Genomic DNA, 10,192 nt, shown 5'->3' with positions numbered 1-10,192 from the left:
TGGCTTATTTCATCTATAATCAGCTGAGGAGACTGCTGTCAGCAATGAGTGATATCTCATTGAATTAGTTGAAGACCTTAAAAGGAGAAGTGATTCATCAATCAGAAAGGAGAATTTCCATCTCTACTTCAGCCAGCCAACTTCCCTGAGGAATTCATCAAAAACCTTCATCAGAGTTCCCAGTTTGCAGCCTGCCTTACGGAATTTGGGCTTGTGCATTCCCACAGTCGCATAAGACAATTTTATAAAATCTCATACTATTTACAGATAGCTCCTGTGAGTTGTGTTGCCCTAGAGAAACTGGAGTATTACACCAATAGTACACCCCTCCTCCAGTTGTGGCAACCCAAAATGTCCCCCAGACATTGACAAATGTTCTCTGGAAGGCAATATCATCCTCATAGAAAACCACTGAGCTAAAGTGATTCAGTTTCCAAACTAAACTATATTTTTGAGTTTTCCACTTTATGAAATGGCAATAATAACATATGGGACTTGTGTGAGTCTGTACGTGCGTGTGCTTGTTGTGTGTGTATTTAACTTCCTTATATAGAATAATTTTTAAAGTGGAGTCGGTCTCTGAATTTTCTTTTTGAGCATTTACTGTTTCATAAAACTCAACATTCTGAAAATTATTAGTGTAGTGCACAATACTTTCTAAAACTTTTAGTAATGATAAAAGGGGGTTTGAGTAGGAATTGTAGAGACACATGAAGTAGTAGAACATTTTTTAAAATGTGTGATTATTGAGCATATTCAGATGCTATTTAGCAGAATGCAGAAGATATGGAGAGAATGAAGTTATTTAGTGTGAGTAGACATATCAAAGACAGCAGATAATTCCTAAATCCATTAAATGGTGGGAAATGATGGTATCCAAAACTCAGGCAGAGGATTCAATTTAGACAGAAGGGAGAAAAGGAATGTACGTGTGTGTGTGTGCTTCTGTGTGTAAACAGACAAGGTTTTCTATTTGATGGGAGGAAACTGAAATACATGCCATCCAAAGGTTTCTATTTTCTCCATAAAGTAGTAGAACAATGTCTTTTGCTGAGTACAAGGCTAAAGATCAGTGGGGTTGAGGTTTTAAATGGTTACTGTGAATATTTGAGAAATGAATTAAGCAGAAAAAATACAGTAGGACTATCAGGCATTTTTAAATTGGAGATCATAAATATGTGATAAGACCAAATTACTGTCTGGGTATTTTTTCAAGGAATACTCAGCTGCTAGAATATAAGCACATATAAGACAGATGATTTGAGTTCATGGAGTTTGGAGCATTTGCAGATCAATACCACACATAGAAAGGAAAAATATATTTTTTAAAGTATAACTGGGCATGTCAGAGCACTAACTACAGTAAAGGGATTTCAAAGTACATACAATTTAAAGAGCCAGATATCAAAAAGCATGCCAGGAACTCCAGGGATAGACTATTTCCTAGCTTTGTGCACTAAGAAAGTCTGAAAAGAGTATAAAGAAACAATAACCTAGAAACTTCAAGATCTTGGTTCTAAATACCATTCTCCAATAAAAGGAACTAGGACTCCTTGGAGAGGTGATTGGGTCCAGGGCTGGGAAAGGGAACATACTAGAAGAGTCTGGAACATTTTGTGACATCATTAACTAAGAAAGTGCTCAAAAAGGAATAGGGGATTGTTAAAAGAATACAGTAGCCAACCTGAAGGAGTTCTTAACAGTCAAAGCTGGAACAATTTGAATAAATAAAAAAAAAAGATTGCATTGAATTTTAACCCATAGAACAAAATGAATATCCATATGTATATATGTGTTTAAATAAATAAACAGTGGCTGAAGAGGGGACAGTTCTTTTATAGATTAAAATTCCAACTGATACATGTAGAAAGAGATGGAAATTGAAAATTCTCTATTAAGCACACACAATAGTAATAAATTTTACAGACAAGATCTACTGATGGATACTAAAAATAGTGAGTGAAAGTTTGATGAGAAACAGAATTTGTATAGCTTCAAAGTATTTCCTCCAAAATCATATTAACTATAAAAGGAGAGATAGTAACTTTACAGTGGGGAAACCTGGCAGAAACCACCTTTGCTAAGTGGTCAAGATTAACATAACCAGTACTAAGACATGTCAACTTAGATCCGTGGTATTCTTTCCAAAAAATGCATAATCTCATTCAAATAATCAGAAAACATCAGACAAACCTGTATTGGGGGACATTCTACAAAATAACTGACCAATAATTATCAGTAGTGGCAAGGTCATAAAAGGCAAAGAAAGACTGAGGAAATGATTGGAGAAGACTAAGGAGACATGGCTAAATTCAATATTGGATATGGCATTAAATTCTGCAACAGAAAAAAGGATATAAGGGGAAAAACTAGTGAAATTTGAATAAGATTTAAAGTTCAGTGAATAGCATGGTATAAATATTAACTTACTATTTTTGATAATTGTATAAATCTTAACTTACTGGCTTTGATAATTACACTATTGTATATATTGTGCATATTATTTACTATGTAAAATGGTAACTTTTGGGAAAGCTGGGTAAAAGATATCTTTACTATTTTTGAAACTTTTCCGTAAATATAAAATTAGTTCAAACTTTAAAATTCTAATAATATAGCTGATTCTTCCTCATAGGAAAGGAAGTGGAGAGGGTCATTGCTTGAAACATAGGGACCTCAATAAATAATTGTGGAATGAATGAATAAATAAAATAACGAAAGACAATTTATCTAAATCTCAGGTGAGGAACGACATCTTTTTAAAAAGACTAGTGATCCTGAATGCAATAATAAATGGAACCCAGTTTTCCCCTAATGATTTGTTTCACAGTGGAAAATCTAAGTCAAATAGTAAATTAAAAATTGTATTAAATCTAAAGCTACCACTTCTTTTAGAACAAGAAAAATACATAGACCAAAGTAACAGCAGTTTTATTTTGGAGAATGGCAGTACCATCTTATCATGGAGGCCTCCAAGAGAAAGAACAGAATGGACTGATAAAGGAAGCAGTGAAATTTTAAAAGATGTGTTAAGATTAATTACAAAAAGTCATTCATACATATATATGTATATATTTAAACAATGAATGGAAATAGAGATACTGAGTTCCAAAAATGAGTGCAAGTGCCAAACTAGAACACTCAGCCCAGAGGAAAGCAACGGAGGATTTTGATAACTTTGTGTTTCATTAGTATAGTGGAAGAAGGTACATGAAAACAATGAAAAATATGAAGAGGACTTGTAAGAACTCAAGTTAAAGCTGCTTATGGAAGTCTGAAATTACAACCATATAGAACTGAGCTGTTTAGGATTGTGCCTAAGAACCACATGTGGCTATTGAACATTTGAAATGTGACCAGTCCAAATTAAGACATGTTGTAAGTGTTAAATACACACCATATTTTGAAGAATTAGTACAAAGGAAAGACTGTAAAATATCTCACTATTTTTTTATAGTGAGTACATGTCTGAATGATATTTTTCCCTCCCTCTCTGCCCCCGCCCCTGCCCTGCTCTTTTTGCTGTCTGTGTCAATTCGCTGTGTGATCTTCTGTATCTATTTCTTTCTTTTTGTCTTCTCTTCTCATTTTTCACCTCTAGGATTCACTGGGATTTAGTCCTGGGGACCTCTTATGTGGAGAGAGGTTCCCTGTCACTTGCGCCAATTCAGTTCCTGGTTTCTGTTGCACCTTGCCTTGACTTTCCCCTTAGTCACTCTTTTGTTGTGTCAACATCTTGCTGCATGACTCACTTGTGCAGGCACTCTGCTCATTGCGTGGGCACTGACTTGCCACGCAGGCACTCGTGTGGGCACTTGGCTCACTGTGTGAGCACTGGGCTCACTGTGTAGGCACCACGCAGGCACTGCCACACGGGCATGCTTTTTTATTTTTACCAGGAGGCCCCAGGGATCGAACCCAGGTCCTCCCATATGGTAGCCCAATCACTTGAGCCACATCTGCTTCCCTGATTTTTTTAAATATTGGATTAATAAAAGTATTAATTAATTTCACCTTATTATTTTACTTTTTAAAGATGTGGCTACTAAAATTTTTAAAATTACATCTGTGCTTCTTATTTATGCTCATATTATATATATTTTTAAATAAAATATTTTTAGAATGGCTTTAAATTTATAGGAGGTAGTATAGGGAATCATTATGTTTTATTGGACAGCACTGGTCTAGAAGATGAAAGACAGTTGAATAGGAAAACTATTTTCAGTAGCATTGAGGCCTTGTCTAACATTTCTTTTTTAAAAAATTTGTCTTTATTTATTTTTCAATGTTACATTCAAAAACTGTGAGGTCCCCATATACCCCCCCCCCCACCCCCCTCACCCCACTCCTCCCACCACAACAACCTCCAACATCATGGGACACTCACTGCACTCTGTGAACACATCTCTGAGCACTGCTGCACCACATGGTCAATGGTCCACATTTAGGTTTACACTCTCCCCCAGTCCACCTAGTGGGCCATGGAGGACACACAATGTCTAGTAATTGTCCCCGCATTACCACCCAGGACAACTCCAAGTCCTGAAAATGCCCCCACATCACATCTCTTCTTCCCACTCCCCACCCCCAGCAGCCATCATGGCCACTTTCTCCACCTCAACGCCACATTTACTTCCATCACTAATCACAACAACTCCAGAATAGAGCATCAGCAAGTCCACTCCACTCCATACTCCACTCCTCCATTCTGTGGACCCTGGGATGGCTATGTCAGCTCCACTTCTATATCGAGAGGGTGTGCTTAGATTCTGTTTGGATGATGGATACAGTTTTCCTGTTTGCAGTTGTAGGCACTCTTGGCTCCCTGGTGTGGTGGTTGACCTTCTTCACCTCCCTGTTAGCTGGCTGGGATAAGTCCAATAAACCAGAGGATAGGGGTTGCAAGTCTGTTGAGGCTAAGGGCCTGGCTGTCACATGGACAGTCCAGAGATTCAGGTCCCCTGAGTATACACTAAACCCCAGCACCAACCACAGGTTTGGTAAAAGTGACAGGAGAGGCTTGTGAACAAAGATCACATCTGAGTCCAACTCTATCACACTCAGGAATGCAAACTCCAAAGTAGGGCCAACTGACATGGCACTGAACTCCAACTGCCATGACCATAGAACCTGTGGGTCTCTGTAGCCCCAGGTAACATTTCCTTCTAATGTTTATTCTTATATGCACACATTTCTTTAAATTTCCACTGGCACCAGCTTTTTGCCTCAGAACTGAAGTATTTTTCAGCCATTTCTTAAGTCCTTAATTCTAAGGCACAATGCTTTGGGAGAACATGATGATCCCATTGCTAAGGTATCTGATCCTGGCAATCCCTCAGGGTTGGGGTGGCCTACTTCCTAGAGACTGATGGACTTCATGTGGCACTTTTTCATTAATCCTTTTAGTGTCCAGCACGGAAATATGTTGTCTTTTAAAGGATTCCATCACTATTACTAGTTTCACCCAGTTTCTAGGGACTCTAAGACAAAAGGGACACAAAGAAAAAAATTGTCTTATTCCTCTTTGAGCTTATTCTCTATCTCCCTTTCTGCTCTCAAATCCTAAGGAGAAAAAGGACATACCCAACTCTGAGCTTCTCTTTGATTTTGCTCCATTGAAATCCAGACCATGGGCAGACCTGATTAACCAACTCCCTGTTGCTGTTTTGCACTTGACATTGCTTATCCCTTCTATGATAAGTGCCTTGTAATCAAAAGAGAGATTTAAAATTAACTACCTCTTACATGATCCCTAGAACAGTGATTCTGATCCATGGCTTTAGAGCACCTGTGCTCTAATAAAAAAAAATTGAAGACCCCAATGAGTTGTGTTTTTTTTAAAGATTTATTTATTTATTTCCCCTCCCCACCCCACCCTGCCCCAGTTGTCTGTTCTCTGTGTCTATCTGCTGCATGTTCTTCTTTGTCCACTTTGGTTGTTGTCAGCGGCATGGGAATCTGTTTCTTTTTGTTGCGTCATCTTGTTGTGTCAACTCTCCGTGTGTGCGGCGCCATTCCTGGGCAGGCTGCACTTTCTTTCGCACTGGGCAGCTCTCCTTATGGGGCACACTCCTTGAGCATGGGGATCCCCTATGCGGGGGATACCCCTGCGTGGCACGGCACTCCTTGCATGCATCAGCACTGCACATGGGCCAGCTGCACACGGGTCAAGGAGGCCTGGGGTTTGAACCGCGGACATCCCATGTGGTAGACGGATGCCCTAACCACTGGGCCAAGTCTGCTCCCCCCCCAATGAGTTTTTATTAATGTGTATCATATCTGTATTTACCACATTAGTAATTAAAACTGTGAAATATTTACAATATTTAATTATTAATTCATTTAAAGTGACTATTAAACTCTCTACATATGCTTATAGTAAATTTTATGAAAAAATAACTATATTTTCTCAAAAATTAGTGAAAAGAGTAGATCATTTTACATTTTTGAAAATCTAAGTCTGGCATAACAAAAGATAACTGAAACATCACATCTGCTTCTGTATTTAAGCTGGTGCAATATGGTGTTTGGGTTGATGTATATGAATAAAATAATCTAGCCTCACACAAATAGAAACTTTGAAAAGGGAGGAATATTTTAATAGTCTTTTCAGATAATTGTGTATATACTTCTTTGATATAAACAGGACAAGAGGCAGTTTCTTGAAGGTTAGTCATATGTGGAATTTGAAACCACTGATAATTATCTTTTTCTTCTCTGTTACATATGATCTTGATCTTTAGATCTTTTGACCTTGCACACTCTGTTTCAAGAGTATTGGGGACTTCATGGACCACGCTTAGAGAACTGCTGTTATAAACAAAAATATATACCTAAATAACTTTCTTGGTTCCTTTTGCCCTGAATAACACACTTCGTTGGCATGTTCTAGATCTTCACTGTAAAGGACATCTCCCTCTATACAGACATGAGATAGAAAGAAATCTTGGTCAAAAGCAGAAGACAATTTTTATCATATCACTTCTTCCATAAAAATCTCCATTCTCAGAATAGCAGGTCTTCTGGTGGCAATTACTTTCTATTTATTTCAGGGAATCATATCCATGACACAGATCAAGGGGTGAAACAGGCAGGTTGTAAAGAGTATAATATAGTATAGGTAGTAAATTGATAATTGCTAAATAAATGAATATGATTACATGTGTTAAGGTTTTCACTAAATAACCCCTTATTATTGATTATAGAATCTAGCATATAAAAACTTGACTTAATTAGGTTTCCTCATATGAAAAGCAAAGTATTAAACCTTCAGATAGTCATGAGAAATGCAAGTACAAGAAAAGTTTTACTTGCTTGTGGATAAAGTAAATTAAGCTTATTTATGTATAAATCCCTTCTCATACCTAGAAGGTTGATTTATAGGTAGTGTTCAATCAAAATTAGTTACTCCATAAATGAATTATTTTAATTAAATCATGAATCTCTTATGAAATTACTAAATACTCTTTCTCAATTCTTATTATGTATCTTTACTATTGACATATAAATATTGCTTTTAATTATCTTACTATTTTATATTATACAGTAACTGTAGTGCAACATCAGTTAAGGTGTGACCCACCTCATTCAGGATGTGACTTAATCCTATTACTGGAGTCCTTTGTAATCTGAATGGAGAGAGAAAGAGAGAGAGAGGGAGAGAGGGAGAGAGGGAGAGAGAGAGAGAGAGAGAGAGAGAGAGAGAGAGAGAGAGAGAGAGAGAGACACAGAAGCAAGAAGTTGAAAACAATGAAATTGGGAAGAGAAAGGAGAGACCAGCAGACACTGTCCTGTGCCCTTCCATGTGACAGAGGAGTCAAGGATCGCTGGCAGCTGGTCTTCAGGAGAAAAAAAGCATCATCTTGACAATGCCTTGACTTGGATGTTTCCTCGGTCTCAAACTGTAAACTAATAAACTAATAATTCCCATTGTTTAAACCAAGCCATTTCATGGTATCTGTTTTAAACAGCCCAGGAAATTAAAATAGTAATCCTAACCTTTACAAGTTAGCATGCCGTCTACACATTTTCTAGGGGAGGGATGTATCCGGACACAATACTATTGGTCTGGGAGCCAGGCACACCTATTAGTGATCTTCTCTGATTTAGCAAAGATTTATGCAGAGTTGACTCTGACTCTGCAATGTGCTGGCCATAAGAAGAAATATAGCTGCTTTGGGCTATCACATTTGAGTCATTCAACAAAGTGCCTCACCAAAATTTTCTAATTGTCATTTGACTTTCTTTGGAGTTTCTCCACAGGAAAAGAATGCTCGTCTGGCCAACATGACTCTCCACTCAAGATTGACAGTTGTATTCCTCATTGTAAATTAATAGTTTGGCATTCAGGTTTACTTTGAAATATCCTGGGTGTTGCTTAGCATGGGTGAATGTCACTACATCTGATCAACACAAATGCACTGAAAACATTGAGTTTCTAGACCTGGATCATGATAAATTCATTAGGAATTTCCACTGGATGAGAACCCTCAGCAGTGAGCTTTCTCTATTACTGCATCTATGTCAGTATGTCTTCTTTCAACTAATATTGTAAGTTATTCTACAATCTAACTAGTGTTTTAAAGAAACAGCATTTTTTCACATATCTCTGAAATAATTACCATAATCAAAATAAAGTAGATGGCTTGAATTCAACCTTAAGTAGAAAAAAGTCTCTATTTTTTTTAATAATGGCCAGCGTTTTTCTTGAGATAAAGCCGTTTTGAATAGGCTTAATATATCTTCAATATAATCAGGAAGCAAAACTAATTGCTATTTCCCCAGAAAAGATTTCAAATAAAACTCACTATCAATGCATTATGATTTTTTAAAGTTTTCTATTTCTGTATTTTTGCACTGGTTGATTTGGGGTAAATTTTGGAAATTTTCCCTGAGAATAAACTTGCAGCAATTACTTGTGCTGACATGAAACTTATCCCTGTTTTCTGTTGGGGAGAGGGGCAATGGATATGCCAGGAGGTAAATAGAATAAGACAGCATTTTCCTTTTGAAAATATTACCACTAAAGACTTATTATTAACATTGGACAGAACTTTGTAGTTGACAAATACTTGTAATATACATTACATCATATTACTCTCGATATAGCTTGAGAGGTAAATAGAACAAATATTATTTCCATTCTATAGGTAAGGAAACAGAAACCTAGACTGATTTCATAACTTTGCATGGTTAGTAAGCAGCAGAACTTGGTATCGAACCCTCCATTATCTTATTTCTCTATATATTTTGCTATTGGTTACTGGAATTATTAATGGTATCATTTGAACCAAATTAAATACATAGTATATTTGCAAGGGAAGAAGCCCAAGAAGAACAATTCAAATGCATTTTTAAATTGCTGCTACATTGTGTTGAGCTAAACTAACATGTAATCAAATTACTATTATTGGACACACTCTGATTTATTAAGGAAGATGTTTTAGGTGAATTGTCACTAGAACACTTCGTTTATCCTGTTGTTTTACTGAGTGGGTCACAATTTTGTGTACTGTTTTAGCTATAACCTCCAAAATTTGTTCCAACAAAGTTAGGAGGCTTTGTTGCTTGGGAGGTGAGGATGGTCAACCACCACACCAGAAAACCAAAAGAGTCTACAACTGCAAGCAGGAGAATCCCATCCTTCAGCCATTTGGGATCTAAGACCTCTCTTAATTTAGAGGTGGAGTGGACATTGCCATCCCAGGATCCTCAGGATGGAGGAATAAACTATGGATTAGAGTGGACTTGCTGGTATTCTACTATAGAATTATTGTGACTCTAGCAATGGAAGAAATTGTATTACTGATGTGGAGACAGTGGCCAAGAGTTGCTGAAGGCAGGGAGAGTGAAGAAGAGGTGTGCTATAGGGGCATTTTCAGGACTTGGAGTTGTCCTGAATGATATTGTAGAGACAGATGCAGGACATTATATATCCTGTCATAACCCACTGAATGGACTGGGGGAGAGGGTAAATTACAATGTAAACTATAATCCATGTAGTGTAGCAGTGCTCCAAAATGTATTTATCAAATGCAATGAATTGTGCCACACTGATGAAAGAGGTTGTTGATGTGGGAGGAGTGAGGGGTGGGGGTGGGGATTGAGGTATATGGGAACTTCTTATATTTTTTAATGTAACATTTTGTGTGATCTATGTATCTTTTTAAAAAAGACAATAAAAATATTTTTT

Source organism: Dasypus novemcinctus, chromosome X (genome assembly GCF_030445035.2).
Source record: "Dasypus novemcinctus isolate mDasNov1 chromosome X, mDasNov1.1.hap2, whole genome shotgun sequence".
Lineage (NCBI taxonomy): Eukaryota > Metazoa > Chordata > Mammalia > Cingulata > Dasypodidae > Dasypus > Dasypus novemcinctus.
This window is presented reverse-complemented; position numbering follows the sequence as displayed.